The sequence below is a fragment of the Gopherus flavomarginatus genome, chromosome 6 (assembly GCF_025201925.1).
Source record: "Gopherus flavomarginatus isolate rGopFla2 chromosome 6, rGopFla2.mat.asm, whole genome shotgun sequence".
Taxonomy (NCBI): domain Eukaryota; kingdom Metazoa; phylum Chordata; order Testudines; family Testudinidae; genus Gopherus; species Gopherus flavomarginatus.
In genome coordinates, this window is record NC_066622.1 from 91,846,491 (window position 1) to 91,870,909 (window position 24,419).

At 43.3% G+C, this 24,419-nt stretch overlaps 1 long non-coding RNA gene across 1 annotated transcript in view; it reads right to left on the reverse strand.

Annotated features, from left to right (window-relative positions):
• Positions 1-1,956: 1,956 nt before the first annotated feature.
• Positions 1,957-24,419, reverse strand: part of LOC127053508 (uncharacterized) — a 29,140-nt gene continuing 6,677 nt past the window's right edge. Inside the window, exon 3 of the long non-coding RNA XR_007775065.1 lies at positions 1,957-4,018. This is a non-coding gene — a long non-coding RNA (uncharacterized LOC127053508). The remainder of the gene's footprint in view (positions 4,019-24,419) is intronic.

Below are 24,419 nucleotides of genomic sequence, written 5' to 3' on the forward strand. Positions count from 1 at the left end.
AACAACTTACCAAGCATGGTGGTGGATTCTTCATCACTGACAATTTTTAAATCACAATTGGATGTTTTTCTAAAAAATAAGCTTTAGGAATTATTTTGGGGAAATTTTTTAGCCTGTGTTATGCAGAAGGTCAGACTAGATGACCACAATGATTCTTTCTGGCCTTGGACTCCATAAAACTCAACATGTTTGACTCCTAAGATGGATGTTACAGTGAAGACTACTCACAAAGCTCTGAATGAGCAACAGAATTTCTTCATAAATCATATATCTGAATTGAGTTCAGCTTTATAAACATGAACTTTAAAGGCTTCATTTATTATGGAAACCTAATTTTCACGATATTCTTTCAAAATCATAATCAGTTATCTATTGAGTTAACTGACAACTGGCAATAGTGTTCTACCTTAACACTGAGCAGTACGAACTGAGCAGGCCCTTTAAAGTACTGTAACATCTTCCAGTTTTGTCTGATCCCTAAAGAAAAGGCTAGGAAATCACACAGGTTTGTCTTTTGTGTGCTTCTCAATAACTCTGAGCCTTTGGGCCACCAGCTTCAATGGGATTGCCTGGGCTGCATATTAGGACAATATCGGGCCTTAAATGGTTAGTTACATTGGCTTTTAGCCAGGAACCAACTTTTCGTGGGAGTTTTAATCCTTAGTGGACACTGCAGGTCATTAACTAGCTTAACTGCCATTGTGTCCTTCATTCAAAAAAGTATAAAAATCACATCTCCTTTATGTTCCCTGTTAAGCTAACCTATGTCACCTACAAGACAAAACCATCCCTTAATTGTCCCTATGAAGCTTCCTCCGCTCAACGTTCTAAATCAGCCCTTGCTACCTCCCTCCTTAGTACTCTGGCTAGGCAAGGTGGCACTGACAAAAGCTTCTAAAAAATCCCTGACCAACCATACGAGAAAAACAACATTACTGTATTGTCAGCTCTGCATAACCTATCTCCATTTCTTGTAAGTCTTACTTCAACTATCTGCAGACCAGTTAGCTCCCAACAGCTGTTTGTTCCGCTGCCACTTCTCAAACCCTCACCCTAAACCTGCCTTTGCTGCTAGATACAAGGCAGCCAATATGCCAAAGCTATCCCCAGCTCAGTATTAACATTCACTGCTGCATTATCGGATTTGTAAATTAAAGGGACAATGTCTGGTTACAAATCAGAAATTCTTCTTTTAAAAAAAAATTCCCTTCCACAGCCTTGCTGCAAGAACATTAATTATTCTCCTTCAGCCACAGTTAATGTGATGCTTTCTCTGCACCACTTCTCCTTATGACCTCTTTGCCCATGGCATTCCTTGTGGTTTCCACTTCTCTCAATTCTAAGGCCTGGTCTGTGCTAGAAAATTAAGTCGGCTTGAATATGTTGCTCAGGGAGTGAAAAATCCACACCCAGAAGCAGTGTAGTTAACCCAACCTAACCCCAGGGTAGGCAGCAGTATGTCAAGCCTGAAGGGCTACAATGGGGCAGCTGTGTAGACATACCCTAAGTGCTGCTTGCATCTAGGACCGAGTAAGACAATCTAGGTGAATTCCTAAATTTTAACCACTTCCCACCCAGGCTTCTTAGAGTCCCAGATGTTCGCTCTCTTAAAAGAAAGCTTACTGAACCCATCTTACTCAGCACTAGAGACTGAAACCTTGTCTAGGGAGAAGCATTTTACAGGCTGAAAATTGTATATCTGAGATGAAAAAGTCTGTTCTGAGTCTCCTGCTGTCAGTTCTCAATCCAGCCAGAGACATTTATGATGTGAGCAGTATGGGACCCCAGCAAACCTACCATCACCTTCTTTAAGTTTAACAGACATACAAAGAACTTTCATATTCCTAAAGTTAAATCTTTCCTTCTAAAGCAGCGTGGGAACTGATTTTAAGACTTACTTGAGCACTCAGACTGCCAGCGTCACAAACATAACTTTTCAGTCCAAGTTCCAGATGCACACATGTAATTTTGCTTCAAACACAACACAGTATGTTCATGGTAAGAAACACATTTTAAAATTTCAGACAGTTATTATTTATTGAGTCTGTCAATAATCATTCAGATCTCTGCCTGCATTCTCACATTCTATTTAATTACACACTTCTTCCCTTTATTACTGCCTTTCTCCTCTCTCCATTCTCTTCCTTCTGTTCTTTTAAAGATTTTTGCTTTTATTTTGTGGTTTAAATTATTAATAAACTTTGGGGGCACAGTTAACACCAAAATAATACTGGAGTAACTCCCCTGACTTCAGTGAGTTATTCTGGGTTTACACCAGTGTATCTGACAACAGCCTTTGGCATTTAATATTGAAATAAAAGAGAAAACTATTTTATAATAAGCATCCAGTTGCAATACAGCTTGCCTTATTCTCTGTGAGCCCAATCCAAAATCCAGTGAAGTCAATGGAAAGACTCCCATTGACTTCAATGGGTATTGATTTAGGCGCTAAATTTGTTAATGAAATTGTTCAAACACTGATACTATTCACAGTCTACATTTTAATGCTAAACTTTGTGACTGTATTACATTCACTATTAACTATGTAAGCACTGTATCTTTTGTGATTACGTTTTTCAGTTATGCAACATGTAAAAATACTGGTTTGAGTTTAATATAATCCAAAGAATCAAATTTAAATATGAAACCTTTCAGAAAACCGAGACCCACCTCTAAACGCAAAGAACAAACATTTGCATTACCTATTTATATTAAAATATGCAGAAATTTCCTAAGTACTCAGCCAACTTATAAATTTTTATAACTTCTTCAAATTGTTAACATTTTTTAACACACAGCATTATTTCAGCTCTGTGAAGAGCTCAATAACAATCTTTCTGGTCTGGAAAAAAGGAAAGAACATTAAAATAAAGAATGCAGAATAAATAAAAACAAAACAGTACTAGCTGTACATCCACACATACAAAGACAACTTTCATGGTGAGCTCTAAGCAATTATAACAACACAATGTGCTGCATGTTGATTTCACCAGTGAAAAGAATTTCTCTAGTTATTGAAGACTTTCCTGGCAGAGTTTCAGAAAAAAATTCTGACATTCTCCAAACTGACTTCTGTGCAATGCAAGTCATGCACATTTTAAACACTGATGAATAATGCTTCCATTCTTCTATGAACTGTTAACAGCTGTAGAAACTATTATAGCCTGCTTAAAAACATGTCTCTGTAGTCAATAGTCTCCAGACACTTAGCAATACTAAAGCTATTCCTGTGGCTAAACTACAATTGAAATGTGAATACAAAGTTTGATTTATGTTGGAAATGAAACAACAAACATCTGATCTTCCTTTTTTTAATAGCTATTCATACAAACATGAGCATCAGCTGCATAACTAGAAAGTGATGTACCAAATTTGCTGAAACTAGAAAAAAGGGAGACCACCCACAGTTACTTTCAAGAAGAAAAGATTTGTCAGGGATTAAAGGTCTCTGGAGATGAGGCTGGTACTTCATGACTGCCTAGTATTCCACTCAGCCCATGAAGAGCATGCATCTCTGTAATGCGAGATTGGCCAAATCAAATTTTCCACTTGTATGAAGAATAGAAAAGTGATCATCAGTTTCACACCATAGCATGGAGCTGTTGATTTCTAACTAATCACAGAGTCAATGAATAAATTAGTTCAGACTCATCCAAGGGGAATGTGTGAATCTTGTGCAGTGTTCCTATTTCCCCCCCCATCCACCTCCCCCAAAGCAAAAGTGGGAGCGAAAGGGATGCTTGGGCTTTCTCTGACATTCTTGGATAATGACTTGGAAAAGGTGGGATGAGACCTGGATGGGGCACGCAGAGGAAGTAAGACGTCTGAAGTTTCTAACACATTCTATCAATTCCCATACTTCATTAAACTGGTACAGAAACTGCATGCACAGAGTCCAGGCTTGATTCCTCACTCGGGTAAACTCCCACTGAAGTTCTTTCCTTTCTTCCTGTGTCCATGGCTTGACTTCTGAAACTCAAGAAATTAAAATAATCATCATCATCATCATCTTGAATTTCTGAAAGATCTGGGGAAAAAATAATTAGATCTTTACCTGAGTAGTAAATTAGCTAACAAATCACAGCTGCCCCGCTTCCTAAAGCAAAAATGCACACAACCCACAAACCAGATGGGGCTACAAGCAACGCGCACCTGAAGCTCCTGGTGACTTTATTGTGGGTGCTCAGTAGTTCTGTTTAGAATGGAAGCTCTTCTGAGACAGAACTCTTACTCTGTGTTTGTGCAGTGCCTACACGATGGGGTCCTGATCTCAACTGGGGCCTCCAGGTGCCACGGTAATGTAAACAAACATTAACAATGATGAGGCAAATCAGTCCCTTAGAACTGGTTTGGTGAGCCAAACAGAGAGCCCACTCCTGCAGTTGTGCTCACTCAGACAAAACGCCTAACACATTATGAGACTAGTAACTGCTAAGTCCAAATCCTTCTGAGGCAGTTGGTCCAGCCAGCCATCTCTCCTATCACAAATGGAGTAGCTGTATTTAGCAGAGAGATCTGTCTTATGTCCTAATTCAGGAAAGAAGTTAATCATGTGCTTAAATCTAACCCTAATCGGGAATCTCTTAAGTACATGCTCAGTTGTTTTCCTGACTAGCGATGCTTTCCTGAATCCAGGCCATAGTGAGTCCCTGTGTTGGAACATCACTTGAGTATTTTAGTTTTAATGTTTTTATCAGCTAATGAATCTTTCAGGGTTGAAAGACTGATCCTCAAAATGCTCCCAATTATATTGGAAAGTGGCTTCTTCCTACACACTTTTTATTCCTCAGCAGCTAATTCTAATTAATTTCTGGAGCTGTGAATCTCTTTTTAACCAGTAGCTGTTTGAGTGATTGTAAGGCCACGTTCTAATTTCTGTCTGATTATGGGAGGCCGCCATGGCTAGGAGAAGGAAAGGAGTTATTGTTACTGCTGCTGCCAGTTCTAGGTTTGGTTTTGTAAATTAATTGTTTTAAAGCATCACGCTGGAGTTTTCTAAGCTGGTGCTATTTGATTAATGAATTTCCAGCGTGTCTCTTTTTCCCCATATGTGCAAGGCATTCCTCAAATTTCTCCGGCAGAGCGGCAAGCAGCTGAGTAATCTGTTTGTCTGCCTTCATGACTGCTTAAATGTTGTCAAGCAGAGCTCTCTATACACATTCCTACTGCTTGGCTGGGGAAAAAGCTGTGATCTTGTCCCACCCATAGCAAACTCTGGGCAGGTCCACTGGGAGCCATCAAAATTAACCTTATGCTGCCATTGGTGAAAGGTTAGGAAGGGGATAAACTCTATCAGAAGGACTGAATATTTGTTGAGTGCACCAGCTGACTTCAGGGAAAATCTTGCTACCTTGATTGCCTCCCATTAAAACTGTGCAGGATTGGCAGCTGTCCAGCGTCATGAGCTCTGGCTAACACTAACGTTGCCAACAATTGCTCTCATGTGATCAGTTAGCTCCCTCAGAACACTGATGACCCATGGATTTGGTGGAACTTCAGGACCTTGAAACAAGGTAACTATTTAATATATGGGCCAAATTACAGCACAGACATATCGTAGCTCCTCTTCTCTATAGCATCAAATTCAACCTCTTACAGAGCTCACTGTGTCAATGGAAAAAGTTCCACTGACTTCAGTAGACATTGGATCAGTCATCTACGAGACTACACATCAGGGATTGGCAACCTTTGGCACGCGGCCCACCAGGGTAAGCACCCTGGTGGGCTGGTCCAGTTTACTTACCTGCTGCGTCCGCAGGTTCGGCTGATCACGGCTCCCACTGGCTCCAGTTCACCGTCCCAGGCCAATGGGGGTTGCGGGAAGCAGCAGCCAGCATATCCGTCGGCCCGTGCCACTTCCCACCACCCCATGGGCCCAGAGCTGCAAACCGTAGCCAGTGGGAGCCACAATCGGCAGAGCCTGCAGACGCAGCAGGTAAACAAACCAGCCCAGCCTGCCAGGGGCTTACCCTGGCAGGCCACGTGCCAAAGGTTGCCGATCCCTGCCATATATAATTCTGCTCTTACCTACATCTTTGCTTTCGTTTCCCCCTACTCACACTCCAGCTCCCTGTGCTCTTCTCTTCTATCAGCTGCTCCTTTTGTCTCTGTTTCCCATCATCAGCTATGTGCCATATATATATCATGCTGCTCTTGATGCCCAGTACACTATTCCTGGGGCTGATTCAGATCTCACATCACTGTAAATCTGGGATAACATCTCTGTCAATGAAGCTATATGGCTGTAAAACTGCATCAGGTCTTAGTCTTATTGGCCAAGCATCCTTTCTCTCCTCCTCTCATCTCTTCGGGCAGCCTCTCCTTGCCTTTTGCTCATAATTAGTAACCACCAGGCTCCCAACTCCTTAGCCATTACTGGATATTTTATCTTGTGTTTGTTATTCTTGACTTATCTAGACTGTAAATTTTTCAGAGTATGGGGCTTTTTTGTGTTTGTAAATGCTGTAATAAACTACTGTGCTATGTAAACTATTGGTGGTAATAACAGAAAGAGATGATGAGATGGAGATTAAAGCACTGACAGCAGGAAAAAAAGGGGGGGGGGACATTAACTAGCAGATTTCTCCCCCAGGATTGCAGGAGCTGAGGCAGACAGAGAGCGAGAGTGAGTGTTTTTTGGAGGTGTGGGAGGGTGACACATTGGTTCTTGCAGCTTTAATGGACACCTGAAAAATAGTGTAGATATTCAGAAACCATAAATACCTGCACATTAGAGAACCTTAGAGTTGGATTAACGTACAGAAAAGGCAAAGGAAAACAAAAAACAAAACAAAAACCAGCAAGCTTACTAGCAGCCTGGTCTGGGCGTTATTTAGTCAATTTCAGTTATGCTTCTGAGTACAGCATGAATACAATGCAACATTGCTATTAAAATTCTCAGAGCGTTTACAAGTGAAAAAGAAACAATCAACTCAACACATTTCCACAGTCACTCATTTGCAACTGGGATGTGGGGTACCAAATAGCCCTACAGCAATTACAAAATAAAGGCAGACAGTTCCAAACAGTAAACTCTCACAGGCGTTTGTTCCCTCAACACCTACCTGATTTGAAGCTTGAGTGCATGTACAGAATCTGAGCTGCAGTGTATCAGGTTAAACTAAGTGAGAAAAAAGATCAGTTTGTAGACTTGCAAAGTTTACAACGGGAGGCTGACCTTGGACCAAAGGAATTTTTAACAGGTAAGGACTGAATGTAAAACTTATGCTTAAAATGGGACTATCAGGAAGAGCAAGAGGGGTCCTATGTAAAATAAATAATATGGGTCATATAATCAATGCTGTATCATAATTCATACACACAAGGGGCACTGACATGGGCAATATTCATTCAGTCATTTCCTAACTGGAGAGTGTTTGACTATGCAACCTTTTAATCCTTAACTTTACATTTCCTAATTTTTCATTGTTTAATTTATAGATGAGAGAAACCTTAACTAATGTTAAATGAAACTTGTTTGTGGATTTCCTTAGTTTTTAAAAGAAATAAAATCTTTTTATATAATAAAGCACTTATATATTTGTTGTCTTCAATGTTTAATTTGTTGCCATTGTTATTTTTGTGAAGTTTCATATTTCACCACTCAGTGCCATGTTGACCAATATATTGAAAGCAATGAAACTAAATTCAAACAAAATATGTTGTTTAAAAATGTAACGTCCATTTTACCGCAACTTCTAAATGACATGTTGTTTTAACTCTGTGACAGAAAGTGGAGTAGGGACTCACAACTATGATACCCACCTTTAAAAAAGTGGGTATTTAGGAAGCTGGAGCCGCCAATTTGTAAGAAGCAGATAAGCTATATACATGAAAAGGAGCTGGAATTTTGTATCTTATTTTTCATGTAACCCTTTTGAGGAAAGTAACACACAATGACCCTTTGTATGGTGTTACTTACCCAGTACAAACCCAGAGGAGCACAGCAGGTAATAAGCCAAACTCAGCCTGCTTTCCTTATAGTCCTTCCTGGGACTCTTTTTTGTAATCATGTTCTGGGCAATCAGAGGTAAATCAGTTATCAAAGGCAGTCAATGCCAGGGCAACCAGGGCAATAGTGACTCTCCCTCAATATACAAATAAAGTGATGGGAGTGAGTGCAGAGTGGCTGATTATCTTTGACGTCACAGTAATACTGCTCAGGCAATAGCAGTGGGCAACAAATGTGCACTGTGTAGAAAAATCAGGCTTTTTCAGTGTTCCAGATTTCCCAAATGTCCTAAAAAACCAATACCACAAAATACACAGCAGAGCTCATTCATTACATGTATTAATTAGTGATTGAAATTTGGTTCAAATTCCCCATTGCATATTTACAAAAATGGGCTCTAAAAAAAGGTGCAACACTGAATTACAGACCCAGTTAAAAAAATTGGATGCAATCTTAACTATGGTCTTGCTATACGAGACCATAATGTATCTGTGTAGGTATACATACTGCATTCATCACTGTATTAAAGAGTTATGCATATGCACATAAGGTTCATAACACTACCAACACTTCCCGGTCTGACTAGCAATCTTATATTATTACAGTTCTCTGTCTTCCATGAGCAGACCCTGCTATTTGTGACAAACTATCCAATAATCTCTGAAATCTTATACTGACAATGTTACACACTGTACATCACTCTCAGGAAACAGTTATTATAAGAAACTTAATTCTAAAATATCTACTTTCCAATGATAAATCTATTAACTAATAGTATTTCACATTTTACTGTAAGCCTTAAAAAGAAAATATTAGTTACTAAAATCAAGATACACAAATTATAGTTTAAAACCACTCCACATATCAGAGTTAAGGGTTGTTGTGTTTGATGAAATGTGTGTTTCTTTATGGTTGATAACAGTAGTGGCCTGGTTCCACAGCTGAGGAAGCAGATGGGCAAACTTCGTTCTAAGCCTCCTTTGTAGCAACTTGACCCTGGAGCTGGCTAAAGGCTGATCACAGTGGAAAGCAACCTTGGGTTTTCTCTTGGGCCTGGTCTACAATGGGGGGTAGGGGGGTAGATCGATCTAAGTTACACAACTTCAGCTACGTGAATAACATAGCTGAAGTCGACATACTTAGATCGACTTACCGTGATGTCTTCACCACGGTGAGTCGACTGCTGCCACCCCCCGTCAACTCCGCCTGCACCTCTCGTGGCGGTGGAGTACAGGAGTCGACAGGAGAGCACTCGGGGATCGATTTATTGCATCTAGACTAGACATGATAAAAATCTGTCTGGGGATTGGTCCTGCTTTGAGCAGGGGGTTGAACTACATGACCTCCTGAGGTCCCTTCCAACCCTAATCTTCTATGGGGGGAGGGATAGCTCAGTGGTTTGAGCATTGGCCTGATAAACCCAGGGTTGAGAGTTCAATCCTTGAGGGGGCCATTTAGGGATTTGGTGATTGGTCCTGCTTTGAGCAGGGGGTTGGACTAGATGATCTCTTGAGGTCCCTTCCAACCCTAATAATCTATGACCTCCGCTGGATCAATTGTTGCTTGCTGGTCCAGCGGGTAGTGTAGACATATCCTAAATTACACCCTATTGCCCACAAGAGATCAGTCCAGCTCTGGTCATCACCAGGGCATAAAGGTGCCCTGGCCACACAATACCCTCTCACCTCAAAAATGCCCCTTGTACTGGATTTCAATGACTCATTACACCAGCTCTATGCCACCTGAGGACTTCCCTTTACACCACAGAAATCCTCCAGGAGCCAGTTAATCCAACTTTCTGGCTGCTGTGCGCTATTGGAATGCACAAGGCAGCTGGAGGAGAATTGAGCTCTGAATATTTATGTTCATGTTTATTATGTGGATAGTGTAAGATGTAGGTTGTCCTTAAGTATTCACTTGCCTGCTTACTCGGTACTTGGGTTTAGTAAATTGTGTGACAGATGATCATATTGTTGTTTCTTAGCAATGTTAACAGGTTTCTGAAATAATAATTTTGGGTTTTAGTATTTGTACTAAGCCCTCTACAGTAGTTAGTACCAAAGAAGTGATTCATGAACAGGAAAGAAGTGATTCATCCCAATCTTTCTCCCTCCATCCCAGTTATGAAGTGATATCATCAGTTTGTATTTCCATAAGAACAGCAGAGGAAAACCCTTGTTTCACTGAACAGTATAATTTTGTACGCCACTTCCATCTCCAAACAAAAGTATTAGATTTACAGAAGGTCATTACAAGCTAAAGGGGCAAATTTTCAGTGCTATAGGTAGTACATTGGATCCGCAGCATTCACGGACACTCCAGCTAGGAGAGTATAAAGACATTCTCATGTACTAATAAGCAGTGGTGGAGAAATCTCAAACATTTCAGCATTGATTTAGGGATAAAACCTGAAGTCTGAATACTTACTACAACACCCAATCCGTCCGTCTAGCCCAATATGATCCACAATTGCTTTTTCTCTTTCCCTCCAACTCAGGGGCTGTGGGACACAATTTAAAGTGGTGGGACTGTGGTGTGACTCACGGGAGGCCTGGTCCTGCCCAAAGGTGGAGGCGTTGGAGAGTGAGCCAGCACTGCACTTATCCCACAGCAGTTCCTGTCCCTTAGGGCTGCCTGCTCCCTGCTCCAGCCCATTGGCTCTCACCGCAGCATGCAGGCAGGGCCGTTCCCTCATGACATTCTGCTCCCTTTCCAGCCCTGGTGCCACTGGATTGCTTGCCCTGACTTGGGCTGTGACAGGTCAAAAAGTGGTTGGGCCATGTCCTGGGTGACCCCTTCTTGCCCCGGCTCTGCAGCCTACTCCCCCAACTACAATCAGTAGATCATCTCACCACCCTAAGATCAGCTGCATCCATTGCTCAGCAACATCCATTGCTCAGTGTTGCCCAACTAACATACACCATTTTCCTAGGTTAGCCCTCTTATCTCCCTGATTCACAATAGTGTCCCCTCAACCCAAAACAGGTCCTCAATCTTCCCAGAAATTGTTGATCACCAGGTTCTCAGCGGAATCTGGCAACCTCAGCTACACCCACAGCTGTTACTGTATTCACACTATGCATGCTCCAGGGCTTCCCCAAGGCAGAAGTGTACAGAATTGCCTTGCATCCCGCTGACCTGGGAAATCCTCACAGCACTTGAGATTTGAAAACAGCATTTAATTTAATATAAGAAATTAAATTAACCAAACGCTAAGTGTGTGTGTGAGAGACAGACAAAGAGAGAGAAGACTATTAGGTTTCCATGAACACATTTACTGCTTTCTTCGAGGTTGACATTTTGGTTAACAGTTCTTATCAGTTTTAAAAGCCGTATGTAGGGCTGGGCACCACACTGCTTCTGCAGTCATTCTGGGTGATGTCAGCCTGTCATCACCCAGGAGCCCTAAGTATACTGCAGTTTGCCATGCCTTGTAATTAATGATCTGTCCTCTGCAGAGCAGTCAGCAATATACGTACTGCTGAATAGCTACTGTGTCAACGATGACAGGCAGACATTGCCCAGAGTGACTGCAATTTTCTTCCAGTAAAACTTCTTATTCTTTCTTTGTAGCTTTTACATGGGTGCCTATTTATCTCTCTGATCCCATGTGCAGATGTGCTATAATCCTATAGGTTCATCTATTTGCATAACTCATGCCTGGTTCACACACTTTCGGCATGAGCTCTAATGCTGACACAATATCTTATGTCAGCATTGTTAGTGTTAAAACACAGAAAGGAAAATAACTCTGCCCTCCCCCATGGTTGCCAGTGCCTGCTCTGTCACCAGCGGTGGGAGTGGGGCAGTTTTTGGGGAAACCTCACAAGAACATCTGCTCCGCCTGTGCTCCATCAACCTCTGCAAGGACACCCTGCATAACTCTGAGCAGCAGGGCCTGGGGGCTAGACAGAGCCAAGGCAGGGGTGGGCCAGGAGAGGAATGGAAGCAGGCATAGGCGACGACTCCGTGGGTGCTCTGGGGCTGTAGCACCCACAGGGAAAAATTAGTGGGTGCTCTGCACCCACCAGCAGCCAAGAACCCCTCCCCCCCCGCCCCACCTCCTCCCCCTCCCCTTAGCGCACCATGTCTCTGCTCCTCCGCCTACCTCCCAGCGCTTCCCACCACCAAACAGCTGTTTGGCAGCACTTAGGACTTTCCAGGAGGGAGGCGAGAGGAGCGGGGAGGTGTGCACTCAGGGGAGGAAGTGGAGAAGAGGCGGTGCAGGGGCAGGGACTTGGGGGAAGGGTGCGGAATGGAGGTGGGGCGAGGGCAGTGCAGGGGTGGGGGAGCACCCACTGCGAACAGTGGAAGTCGGCACCTATGGAAACAGAGGCTGATGGATCTGCTGCTACAGAAATCCAGTAGCCACTCTCCCAAAACTCTTGAAGCACAAGAGCAGGTGGTGTAAAGGTGGGTTTAATCTACCTCTTTACCTACTGCTCCTGAGATGAGCTAAGATCTGGTCCATTTAGTGAAACTATTACTTTTATATTTGGCATCTAGATTTCTTGATAATGGGTGCTTTAGAAATACACAGATCAGACTGATGAACAATGGATCTAGAGGTGGTGTTTAAGATGTTTCTGATATCTCAGGGTTTGGCTACACTTGCAGGTGTGCAGCGCTGGGGAATTAAAGCTGTCTTCATACAGCTGTGTAGGGAAAGCACTGCAGTGTGGCCACACTGGCAGCTACCAGCGCTGCAGTGTGGCCACATCTGTAGCATTTGCAGCGGTGTTGGGAGTGGTGCATTATGGGCAGCTATCCCACAGAGCACCTCTTCCCATTCTGGCATCATGGGTTGTGGGAAGAGGGTGGAGGGTGCGGGTCATTCTGCATCGCTTCACATCCCAGCAATCCCTGTGTTTCCCTCAACATTTGGTGCCATCTTGCATCTTTCAATGGTTTCTGTGCAGCGCGATTCTGTGTTCCGTTTCGGTCTGTGGGAAATGGAGCCTGAACTGCTGAGGAATATGCTGACGAGTCTCACCAGTACATCACGTCTGCCAGTTGAACTATTCCTTAAGATCCAAAGTGACAATAAGGAGTCCGACGATGATAGCAAGTCACGTAATGCGTACGACACGAAATTGCTTGTGGCATTCACAGACATGCTCAGCACTGTGGAACGCAGCTTTTGGGCTCGGGAAACAAGCACTGACTGGTGGGATCACATCGTCATGCAAGTCTGGGATGACGAGCAGTGGCTGCAGAACTTTCAGATGAGAAAAGGCACTTTCATGGGACTGTGTGAGGAGCTCGCCCCCACCCTGCGGCGCAAGGACAAGAGATTGAGAGCTGCACTGCCGGTGGAGAAGTGGGCGGCTATTCCAATCTGAAAGCTGGCAACTCCAGACAGCTACCGATCTGTCGGGAACCAGTTTGGAGTGGGAAAGTCAACCGTTGGAATCGTGTTGATGCAAGTTTGCAGGGCCTTTAATCGCATCCTGCTAAGAAGAACTGTGACTCTGGGGAACATGCAGGACATTGTGGATGGCTTTGCACAAATAGGTTTCCCTAACTGTGGAGGGGTGATAGATGGGACGCATAGTCCTATTCTGCCACCACCCCACCTAGCATCCGAGTACGTTAATTGGAAGGGGTATTTCTCTATGCTTTTCCAGGCGCTTGTGGATCACCGTGGGCGTTTCACTGACATTAATGCAGGCTGGCCCAGAAAGGTGCATGATGCACGCATCTTACGGAACACTGGCCTGTTCAGGAAGATGCAGGCCGGGACTTTTTTCCCAGACCGGAAGATCACAGTAGGGGACGTCGAAATGCCCATTGTGATCCTTGGAGACTCCACTTACCCGTTAATGCCATGACTCATGAAACCGTACACAGGGAGCCTTTACAGCAGCAAGAAACGGTTCAACTACAGGCTAAGCCAGTGCCGAATGACTGTGGAGTGTGCTTTTGGACGTTTAAAGGGGCGCTGGCGATCTCTGTACGGGAAGCTGGACTTGGGGGAAAGCAGCATCCCTGCGGTTATATCCGTGTGCTGTACCCTCCATAATATTTGTGAAGGGAAGGGTGAAAGATTCAGTCAGGCATGGACCTCCGAGGTTCAACGCCTGGAGGCTGAATTTGCACAGTCAGAGAGCAGGGCTACTACAGAGGCCCAGCACAGGGCTGCAAGGATTAGAGACGCCTTGAGGGAGGAATTTGAGGCTGAAAACCAACAGTAATGTTTGGTGCCTTGCACGTGAGTGAAGTGCAGTGGCTACAATGTTAGTTGGAATCTGCATTTTCTAAGCTGATTTAAAGTGCCTGTTTCTTTTCTGGGCTAAGGTATCTTTGACTTTCTGCAATAATAAAGACTCTTTTCAAAGCCAAGAATTCATTTATTGAAAAGAAAATTACTTTATTGACAGACACACAACATTTTGGGAACCTAAAAGGGCAAGGGGATAGGGTGGGGAACTGTACAGTCACAGGCTTGAATATGTCCTGTCTGGAGTGCTGTGCAATGACTGCTGCACTTCAGGATGGCTATACTGCATGGTGATGGGGTTGAGTGCAGTGCATAAGGGTCGTAGTTCTCAGGGCTGGTTGGGGAACGTACAGGTGTTGGAGGCAGCTGGTGGTGGTAAGAACCTGGATGTTGGGGAAAGGGGTTTTGAGCTGACATGGGGGCACAAGGGAAAGAGCTTTGGGACTAGGGCGGCGGGGCGGGGCGGGGGCGGTAGTGCTCCACCTGCATGGTTACGAATGCCTGGATAGAGTCCGCTTGGCACTCCGGGATCCTTATCAGCTGCTTTGTGCTTTTCTTCCTCTGTGCTGCGTTTTTCTGGCGGATCCTGCTTTCCCTTTCCCTCTAGTCCTGCGCTTTTTGATTCTCTGTGAGAGATTGCTGCATAACTTTTTGCAGCATGTCTTCTTTGCTTTCCTGCGGCTTCTTCGGAGGTTTTCTAGTCTCTCAGCCGGTGATAACACGGACAGCCGAGATCTCAAGGTTGCAACTGTAAAGCCAAAATGCATCACTTAACAGAGGCAGCATTGTTTATACCAGACAGAATTATTCCCCCACAGTAACAGTCTTCACAATAGCATAACTTTCCCATACCAAAGAGAGTGCACATAACCCACAGGAGTCCCAAAATGGTGAGTAAGGGGGACTGGTTCAGGGTTGTACTGGGGTTTCTGTGCGTTGGGGAAAACAAACAGCTGCAGGGGGCACCTACACTGAACACTATCCCAACATTTTCCACAGGAAGTTATACTGGAAGATATCTCGCTGCTGCAGGTCACCTGGGAAGCACGGGAGGGTCTTCTACTGCAATGCAGATTCTGCCCTGGCCCCTATGCAGCTTGCCTGTGTCTTGCAATGGTCCACCAACCCTCGCGGCACAATGGCACGGCCGCGTTAGCCTGACTGGGACAAGGACCACAGTGGCTCTCCCAATAAACTTGCGCAAGCGCATTGCCCATGCTCTGGCTGAAACTTTTGAAGAGATTACCGAGGCCGATAACCACAATGTGATAGACCACATCAATGCGCTGTTCCGCATCTAGGAATGCATGCATGGAGCCCTAACCCTCCTTCCCCTCCCAAAACATTTCAATCCTGAAAATAAAAGCCGCTTACTGGGAACCCACTCCTTTGTTTGTCCTCCACCAAGTACCGGCTGCTGCGACTGGCTACCTTCCTCCTGGCTTGAGAAGAGCTCCTGGCTGCATGCCTCCTGGACTCTGGGGTGTCTCCCCCCACCCCAGTACCCTCACTCTCGCTTTCCTCCTCCTCCTCCTCCCCGCTCTCACTCTGAAGTATCCATGGTGGTCCTCGGAGTGCAGGTGGGATCACCCCCAAATATCGCATCCAGCTCTTTGTAAAAACAGCAGGTCGTGGGGGCAGCGCCGGAGCGGTGCTTTCCCTCGCGGGCTTTGCAGTAGGCACTCCGCAGCTCCTTCACTTTAACCCTGCACTGCAGTGTGTCCCAGTCATGGCCCCTTCCCAGAATGGCCTTTGATACCTGCCCAAAGGTATCATAATTCCTACAGCTGGAGTGCAGCTGGGACTGCACAGCTTCCTCCTCCCAAACACTGATGAGGTCTAGCAACTCGCCATTGCTCCATGCTGGGGCTCATTTGTCGCGTGGAGGCATGTTCACCTGGAAAGATTCACTGATTGCACTCCACAACTGGCTGAGCAAACAGGAAGGGGATTTTTAAAATTCCCGGGGCATTTAAAGGGCGGGTCTGACGGTTGATCACCTGAGGACAGGACAGTAGAGTTCGAACTGATGAGCAGAGTGGCTGAACAGCCATTCTGGGATACCTCCGAATACCTCTGGAGGCCAATAACAGCGCTTTTGGTGGCCACACTGGCAGAGCAGCGCTGCATCAGCAGCACTACAGTTGTTATTCCTCAGGTCGAGGTGGAGTACAACCAGCACTGTAGCCAGGGAGATACAGCGCTGTAAGTGCCTTGCAAGTCTGGACGGTGAGTGAGTTGCAGCGCTGTAAAGCCACACCAGTGCTGCAACTCTCCAGTGTAGCCAAGCCCTCTGTGTGTGTCATCTGGCACCAGACACAGGGAATTAGAACTTCTCATCAGAACTGTGCATTTTATCAGTTTCACCTACTGAAGCAAGTTTAGCCACTAGCTATCCTTTCAATTCAATACCTGACTACAGACCCAAAGAAAAGTCAGTAATTATTATTTGTATTGCAGTAGCACCTAGTAACCTGGTTGTGCTAAGTGCTGTACAAACACATGGTAAGAGAACAGCCCGTGACCCAAAAAGCTTATAATCTAAAAAGACAAGACCGACAAAAGGGAGGAACAACGAAGAACTCTACTCCTCAAACACTCAGTTGGGGAACTAAGAGACAGGCTGATTAAGAGACTTGCAAAAGTCACACAGGAAGTCTCTGCAGCAGAACCAGGAACAGAAGCCAAATCTCCTGAATTCCAGTGCAGTATCTTAACCACAAGATCATCCTTCTCCCTCATTCTTGTCATCACTATCTCCATAGATTGTATGTGATCAAAAAGGAACTCAGTCATAAGTGGAAAGTGAAACTGAACCTTACTTTGGCTACTATATATATGTTCTCTCAATAAAAAGCTAAGAGCCTGAATTGCCACTCACTCACACCCATTTAACACCAATGTAACTCTGTTGAAGTCAACAGAATTATTCTTGGTGTACACTCTGAGAGGGTGCTGTTAGTTTCTATAAACTAAGCCCTTTGGAAATCAGCAGCCTGGTCACTTAGAACACTCAGGGCCCTTGTTGTGGTTAGAGTAGGAGGGACTTGAGTAGTTTGGGTTTGGAAGAGGTGAAGGGATCACTTGTACCTCCAGAGAGCCTGATGAGCTAATGGAGGTAATCAGCGCACCAGTTGGATGCCCTGAGAAGACTGCTAGCAGTATAAAAAGGCTACAAAACTGCTCCTATATGGTGATTTACCCAGAGCATAAACAACAATAAGGACACTTGACGAAGGTTCTATAGTAGACTGTCTATACTAGTTAACTCACTCAAGACTGCTTATCCAGGTTTCCAGAAGCTGAAGGGGGAACCCGTTCACATACACAAATATACATGAAAGGAAAATCTCATCCATAGCTTGACTTGGAAAAAAGATAGTTGTGTCTCAAGTTGATAAAAATAGGTCTAGCAAGTAAGCAAAATTCAGAGAGAATATTTCATCCTGATGAAACAACTGCCCAGTACTTTGCCCAAGTTATTTCTTTTATCTAATGCTGATTATGCTAGGTAGGCCTGGGTAGTAGCAACCATAACACCTGTTTTTAAAAGAAAATTGTAAATGTTTTTGTTCAGATATCATTGCCCTATATTTTCTTCCCAAATCCTGTCCTCTTGTTGAACACCTGATGCTTTCCTGTTACATATAGTAATAGATGACTTTTCCAGTTTGTACAAATTATACTGTATGGTGGATACTAGAATGTCAATTACACAGAAAAGTGCATTGTTCAGTTTTCCACATAACCTGAAACCTCAGCTCCCACAGAAGCAGAAAGCTAAAAGCCACATCCTACTCTTTCATATGTGCACTTTCCAGTGGTGCCAATAGGATTGGTGCTTCTGGCTTAAGGACAGAATATGCTCTACACATTTTCAAACATACCTCGTCAGTTTGGACTTGCATATCTGCGCAGGCAAAAATCTGGATCTGTCTGCACTAATATCATTTTGTCTAACTACTAGTTTTGCATGTAAAAATTCTGTTTGCAAAAGTAGAAAATATCCTTGTCAAACTGTGGAAGAGAGTTTTTCCACAAAGTTCTCTTGAGAGCATTTTGAAAATTTGACCTCAAGTGCCAAATTCATCTCTGGTGTAACTTCCCTGTCCTCTAATTATTTAAGCCAGGGACAAATAAATTTCTAATGTCTGCTAAACAAACCGTCCATTTTTCTTCTGCAGCGATAGTCAAAAATATTATGGAAAAAGATGGTCATAAAGTATTATGAAGGAAGAGAGTTTAATATAACTAGGCTTCTAATGAAATTTTCAGCTTCTGCCTATAAATTCTAAACAATTCTATAATTTTAGTTACATTAAAATATGTTTGAGACATAAATGAGCAATTTTTTCTTTTAGTCAACTCCTTTTTTCCTTTATGGTTACAACTCATCCCCATTCCGGTTAAGTATCACTAGAATTCACATAAATTCAGACTGATATTAGATAATGGATAAAAAAGCAAAATAATGAATCAAAACTTTTATATAAAAAAAATAAAAAATCCAGATTACAAAGTAGGTAACAGGCTGCTCTAACTCACCACAGGGACTAAACTGGCCCCTGACCAGCCTAGTGAATCTGTACCAAACAACCTAGATTAACACCAATTAAATGTTAATTTCACCTTTTATAAATCATACATATATACAAAAGCTGATTTCAATCCAATACACACAGGTCAAGAAGGAACTACTATCAACGGATTGGATTCTGATCTCATTTGCCCTGGTTTAAATACAAAGCAATCCCACTGAAGTCAACAAAGATACTTTGGATCTATACCAGTGCAATGAGAGCAGAATCTGGTCCAGTAATTTTTTTTCACCAAAGTAAATAGTGTTGGCAGTTACTGGTTCTGTCAGTAACAAGTGTGGACTGAAGGGTTTTTTTGTTGATTTATATGCTGCCAGCTCTATTCACTTTTGTTATAACTCTTGCAAACATAGTTCCATGGTATCCCTCCAAGGCCTTAATTTAAAATGGATCTTGTTTCAACGGCAGACCAGAACAGGTTACTTATCCCCATTAGTTCATTTTGCTAACAAGCATCACTCCGACTAGGGAAGACAGAACAAAAGAGAAATGTGTTTATACCAGTATTTACACACAACAAAATGAAAAGAATCCAATATCAGACAAACAAAATGTACTAAATATGTCCTAGTACTAAAAACAAAGAAGATAATCCGTTTCTTCTGTCCTCTCAATGCTAATAGATAGAGGCTTGTGTAATAAACAACCTGATCTCTCCAGCAGTTACTCCAGCCTCAAAACTTCAAGCCACGTTTTCTCCAAGATATTTACCTCAATGGCGCTCATATGATATGTGGGATTCACAGATCCCGAATACTGTTTCTTCAGAGCTCACTCTCTGAGCTAAAAACAAAATCCACCTTTAGCTCCAGCAACTGGCCAATTTAACCTGCCACCAACCAGTTCCCAATTTTAGAACTCAAAGGCATATATGAATGCAACCGAAGAGTTTCCATGGCAACTCCCAATGTCACCTCTGTAAATATTACTGCCAGTGGACACGGACCCCACTCATATGACAGGAATATTAACCTCTGTGATATTGGCCCAAGTCAAGTGATTGATGACAGAAAATAAAGATGGGTCTCTAACCAGCACTCTTGTGTGTCACTCATTTATTACAAATGTAATGACTAGTGAGTATAGCATTCATTACTGGCAGTGTGTTACCCTCCACATCATCCAGCCAGCAGAGGGTTTCTCTAATCCTGAGTCCAGGAAAAGGAAAGGTGTCTCGAGAGAGCTGACAGCTAGGTGAGAGCAGGAACAGCAGACTGAAGATTGCCGCAGTAGCAAGAAAGCTAGAGGGCTAAGAAAGCACAGCAGGGGAATCCAGGGCAGTGGCCTGCAGGCAGGAGGCCAGTATGAGACAGGTTACAAGAGACAAAACTCTTGCCTTGATACCCCAGTACTAAGCTGCCCACAGGGGCTGGGTTAGGAACAATTGTTTTGGTCATTGATTGTAATTGCACATAGGGTACGTGCACCTTTTATTTCTGCAACCCACTTACAGAAAAAAAAAAAATGATGCAACTGTTTAAGGCAGTGGTTCCCAAACTTGTTCCGACCCTTGTGCAGGGAAAGCCCTTGGCAGGCCGGGCCGGTTTGTTTACCTGCTGCGTCCACAGGTTCAGCCGATTGTGGCTCCCAGTGGCCACGGTTCGCTGCTCCAGGCCAATGGGAGAGTTGCTGGAAGCGGCGGCCAGTACGTCCCTCAGCCTGCACCGTTTCCCGCAGCCCCCATTGGCCTGGAGCAGCGAACCACAGCCAGTGGGAGCCGTGATCAGCCAAACCTGTGGACATGGCAGGTAAGTAAACCAGCCCGGCCCACCAGGGGCTTTCCCTGCACAAGCAGCGGGACAAGTTTGGGAACCGCTGGTTTAAGGAAAGCCAGCAAGAGCTACAGTGGGTAGAGCTGAGTGCTTGAAGTACCTACAGTGCTGGCTCTACACTCATGATGCAGCCAGTGTGCTAGCAGACTATCAACCCACAACACTAGCAGCAACCCCCTGCAGTGGGATCGGTTGCAGAACTTCTAGTGTCACATTCTGTATTACCTTGCACCTTATGTAGTCATCTTTACACCTGCACAAACGGAGGGTAAAATTTGACCATACTGACTTAGCAGCATTTTACACCATATAATGTAAATTATGCAAATAACTGCACATGATGCAAGGCAGTGGAGAATCCAGACCCTTGAATATTGCAGAGTACCAGCTCTCCTACAAAGAGCCCAACTGAACCATTCTTACACCAAGCAATAACTGATTTTCAGAGAAAAACTTGTCACATTGCAATGCAGTGCTTCTTGAAAAGAATTCATACCTCTTTCTACTAGAATTTGTGCCGGTATTTTCCCAAAATAGAAGATTCTGGTTCCTAAGAGGCATATTTTCAAAGCTTAGAGTGAGAGATGTATGTATCAACTATTAATGCGGTCATGATACTCTGGGACATGGGATAAATGAGGCCCAGGGCCTGATTCATCTCTAGTGTCAATCACAAGTACCTCAAATGAAGTCCACAGAGTTTCACAAGTGTGACTCTGGTGTGAGTAAGGAGAATCTGATCACTATTTTTAAAGTAGGGTATTCTCACTTGAATAAAGGGAATAGGATGATACCATTATTTTAATCCTACACCTACTAGGTGAAACAGAAGCAATGGTAGCCCTGTACTTAAAACTTTTCATGAACCAAGGATAAATGTAAAAACCTACAGGCCTGATCCTATGCCATTGAAATCCATTGCAAAACTCCTGTCGACTTCAATGGGAGTAGAATCATGGCCTATAGTAACACAAATGTATTTCTATATTGCAGGTCTCTGAAAGCAGGCAAAGTATACGCTCTCTTCCTGATGTGAGTGTTAATGGGAGTAACATACATGGGCTGAGAGACAAAAATAAAAGTCGGACTGCAAATGTTGGCAGTTGATGAGAATTATGAAACAAGTCCTAGTGAGTGTTCAGTGGCGCCTTCCTTGGATATTTAGAGCAAAATCTTGTCCTGTCATTTGAAGGTGAGTTGTGGGAGAGAGGGAAGAGCCCTTCTTTTCCCCCAGCTCACTCGCTGAGCAATACTTTCTTATTAACACATCATTCAGCACCATCAAAGCCAGCTGGAGTTTGCCCATTGATTTTAAAGGGTGCAAGATCGGGAACCAGGTGAGGGGTCCACCAAATAAAGCTGCTGAATGAAATTGTCAGATCGAAGGAGGCATGGCTTAGAAAACTGCCGATGTGGCCAGCCTCTCAGCCCATTTCTAGGGCTGCTGTTCACAGCAAGCACTATGTGGTAATTCATGCTGCTTCTTCCTTTTCAAAGCAGCAGTTAGCACTACTGCTGAACACATTGTACTCAGTCAGCCTCACTGACCCATCCTACCTCCACAGCGTGTGTAAACCCCTGATGCTAAAAAAGGGTCATTGTTCTACGTATATCACCAGGATCTGAGTTAAGAGCTTTTGTACATAAAATCTATTTCTGTAAATGACTCCTATACATTATATTACTTCTGAATGCATCTATGTAAACTAAATATCATCTGGTTTAAATGCAGCCGGTAATAAAGACGCACAAGGGAAAAATCAAAAGCAGACATAGTACTTTTTTTATTATTATTAATTGTGTCTTTCCTACTGTCAATTACAAGACCAAAAAAGTGTCTCTCATTATTATGGTGTGCAGCACACTATAAGATGATCCCATTTAATTAGATGAATTCCCATTTGTTTCTAATTACATTCTTCATAAAACAGTATCTGGACACATTCCTGTTGATATATATTTTATTTAGATGATTATGCAGCAGAAAGCAAGGAGGAGAATATAGTTTTTTATGGCCTCAAAGATTCATTCAAGTTTCTCTAGTTTTGATAGTATCGGAACACCCAGTAAAACTAACGTCAACTAAAGGAACACTTTACTAACTCCATGGATGCATGCCACAGGCTTAGGCTGCAAGACTCAAAATGAAACTTACTCAGTGTTCACAGATCTTGGAAGAACTAATAAATCCTTAACTAAGCATCCAAATTTCTGACTAGATACATATCTGCTTCCAGCTGTATCTTCGGGGCCATGTACATTTCATAGCAAATTTCTTTCCATATTTACCTAGCATTTGTTATTATGGCTTTCCCAGGTCACAGGACTTTTGGTGTTTGCCAGAGAAAACCTCTGCTAGCTTTGCATTAGTTCTGTTCTGCTCTGATTTCAACAGAACATTGATTCCTCATCAGGGTGATATATTGATATTAACTGTGAGAGATTAAAATCCACTAAATATTGAGTTTCTGGATGTGCAGACATCCATTTCTCATAAAATGGAACCATTACTTTAACTTCATTTTAGATTTGTACTGTGCTGTAACAAGCTAACCATGTTGGGCCTGATTTTCAAAAGAGATCAGCTCCCATATAGGCACCTAAATAAGAGCCAGATTTTCAAGAATGCTCAGCTCTCAGCAGCTCCCACTGTGACACTTGCAGACAGATTTTCAAAAGAAATAAGGACCCAGTGTGCTGAGCACTCTTGAAAACATAGTTTATTTTGGTGCCTAAATGGGATCTGAGCTCCTTTGAAAATATGGCCCATTGAGACTGACCCTGCATGAAAGCGGTCCTTACTCATGTGAGTAGTCCTGTTGAAATAAAGGTCCACTAAGGTACAGGGATACTCACGTGAGTAAAGATTAGAAAGTCTTTTCCCAGGAAGTAGTTCTTGGGCATATAATGGCAGTGCTGTGAAAGACTGTTGAACTACAGAGTTGAGTTCATTCTTAAGCAGTGATGGGGGCAAAGCAACTCCTATTTCTAGAAGTCCTCTGAAATATCTTGTTGAACAATGCAACAGTATTCACCAGGACCCACGTTTTATATCTAAACACCTCATATTTATGATCACCTATGTAATCTGCCCATCTTTAAATAAAAAAAGGGCACTGCACAACCCTTGGAAAGTGACAGAATTTCACCTGAAAGTTCTTTCCCTAAAGAAAGAGGGCTATTTTTCCCCTTTCTCCCATACGTTTTCTCTATTCACTGTCTCATTCAAATAAGGTATTACCTGGTAAAGCTTAAGCATCAAATTGTGTCAGCACCACTGCAGCACTGTGGGGTAGACCCCACACCTGCTTTTATGGCTGGCGACATTCTTCCTACAAGCAGAACACCTCCAGGATCTATGAGGCAGAACATGAAGGTGCAGCAATGGTTAAATATTTTTAAAGGAGCCTGCATTTCCCCCAGAACCAGTCCTCGACTGTCACAGTACAAAAGGTGGGGCAGGACCTCGATTGCCTTATTGTATATCACAGCAGTCTAACACTCTTCTCTGATGTAATCAGAGATATTATGCCTGATTCTGATCTGACTTTCTCCAGTGAAATCAATGGAGCTAAGCTTATTAGAGATCAGAATGGGGCCCATTCTCTCTCTTAAGTCATGCACTAAGGACCATCTTTAATGAGCTACACTCACCTTCCTCCTCTAAATCACAAGTCCTGCTGTAGGCTGTTCAGTAACAAGCTGTCAACATAGCTCTCACTACTGAAGTGTTTTATATAGAAGTTAATTGTGCCTTTAATTCAGAGGTCACAACAAATGATGAGCATAACAAAGTGTGAATTATGTGGCTGATGATATACAGGATGTATATGAGTGAAGCAGTGGAAGAGGCGTGTGGGAATCTTGACATATATGTA